We start from the raw sequence: 2,382 nt of genomic DNA, 5'->3' as shown, positions 1-2,382 counted from the left end.
CACATCTCGTGAGAGTCGAAAAATGAAAAATCCCAAACTTTGGAGGTCGATATCTCGGCTTCTATAGGCACTATCTGGAAAATTCCAACGGTTTTGTCTTAGTTTCGTCCTTTTGAATCCAACGAGACCATCTACAAGTTCGTAGGTCTCATATTAGCTGAGATCTCGCATTTTTAGGGCCCATTTTTGGGCTCAAAAACGAGGTCAGAAAGTGACCAATTTCCGAATTTTCAAAGTGCTATAATTCCACTTGTTTCGGTCGAATTCCGTTATAACCCGGTGTTTTCGTGATGTAGGTGATGGGAATAAGCCACTGATAGGGATTTCTATAGCTATTTTCGGGTTTAAAGAAAATCGATTTTTCGCATTTTCAAAGTGCTATAATTCCCTTAGTTTTTCTCGAAACTCATTATAACCCGATGTTTTCGTGTTGTAGGTGATGGGAAAAAGCCGCTGGTATAGTTAGTTCAAATACGAAAAAAATCAATTTTTCGTGAAAAATTCGATACGGGGGGGTATACCCGAAAAATGAAAAATCCCAAACTTTGGAGGTCGATATCTCGGCTTCTATAGGCACTATCTGGAAAATTCCAACGGTTTTGTCTTAATTTCGTCCTTCTGAATCCAACGAGACCATTCACAAGTTCGTAGGTCTCATATTAGCTGAGATCTCGCATTTTTAGGGCCCATTTTTAGGCTCAAAAACGAGGTCAGAAAGTGACCAATTTCCGAATTTTCAAAGTGCTATAATTCCACTTGTTTCGGTCGAATTCCGTTATAACCCGGTGTTTTCGTGATGTAGGTGATGGGAATAAGCCACTGATAGGGGTTTCTATAGCTATTTTCGGGTTTAAAGAAAATCGATTTTTCGCATTTTCAAAGTGCTATAATTCCCTTAGTTTTTGTCGAAACTCATTATAACCCGGTGTTTTCGTGTTGTAGGTGATGGGAAAAAGCCGCTGGTATAGTTAGTTCAAATACGAAAAAAATCAATTTTTCGTGAAAAATTCGATACGGGGGGGTATACCCGAAAAATGAAAAATCCCAAACTTTGGAGGTCGATATCTCGGCTTCTATAGGCACTATCTGGAAAATTTCAACGGTTTTGTCTTAGTTTCGTCCTTTTGAATCCAACGAGACCATCTACAAGTTCGTAGGTCTCATATTAGCTGAGATCTCGCATTTTTAGGGCCCATTTTTGGGCTCAAAAACGAGGTCAGAAAGTGACCAATTTCCGAATTTTCAAAGTGCTATAATTCCACTTGTTTCGGTCGAATTCCGTTATAACCCGGTGTTTTCGTGATGTAGGTGATGGGAATAAGCCACTGATAGGGATTTCTATAGCTATTTTCGGGTTTAAAGAAAATCGATTTTTCGCATTTTCAAAGTGCTATAATTCCCTTAGTTTTTCTCGAAACTCATTATAACCCGGTGTTTTCGTGTTGTAGGTGATGGGAAAAAGCCGCTGGTATAGTTAGTTCAAATACGAAAAAAATCAATTTTTCGTGAAAAATTCGATACGGGGGGGTATACCCGAAAAATGAAAAATCCCAAACTTTGGAGGTCGATATCTCGGCTTCTATAGGCACTATCTGGAAAATTCCAACGGTTTTGTCTTAGTTTCGTCCTTCTGAATCCAACGAGACCATCCACAAGTACATAGGTCTCATATTAGCTGAGATCTCGCATTTTTAGGGCCCATTTTTGGGCTCAAAAACGGGGTCAAAAATTGACTTTTTTCCGAATTTTCAAAGTGCTATAATTCCACTTGTTTCGGTCGAATTCCGTTATAACCCGGTGTTTTCGTGATGTAGGTGATGGGAATAAGCCACTGATAGGGGTTTCTATAGCTATTTTCGGGTTTAAAGAAAATCGATTTTTCGCATTTTCAAAGTGCTATAATTCCCTTAGTTTTTCTCGAAACTCATTATAACCCGGTGTTTTCGTGTTGTAGGTGATGGGAAAAAGCCGCTGATATAGTTAGGTCAAATACGAAAAAAATCAATTTTTCATGAAAAATTCGATACGGGGGGGTATACCCGAAAAATGAAAAATCCCAAACTTTGGAGGTCGATATCTCGGCTTCTATAGGCACTATCTGGAAAATTCCAACGGTTTTGTCTTAGTTTCGTCCTTCTGAATCCAACGAGACCATCCACAAGTTCGTAGGTCTCATATTAGCTGAGATCTCGCATTTTTAGGGCCCATTTTTGGGCTCAAAAACGGGGTCAAAAATTGACTTTTTTCCGAATTTTCAAAGTGCTATAATTCCACTTGTTTCGGTCGAATTCCGTTATAACCCGGTGTTTTCGTGATGTAGGTGATGGGTATAAGCCACTGATAGGGGTTTCTATAGCTATTTTCGGGTTTAAAGAAAATCGA

Source organism: Anthonomus grandis, chromosome 19 (genome assembly GCF_022605725.1).
Source record: "Anthonomus grandis grandis chromosome 19, icAntGran1.3, whole genome shotgun sequence".
NCBI classification, from domain to species: Eukaryota; Metazoa; Arthropoda; class Insecta; order Coleoptera; family Curculionidae; genus Anthonomus; species Anthonomus grandis.
Note: the sequence above shows the minus strand (reverse complement) of the source record.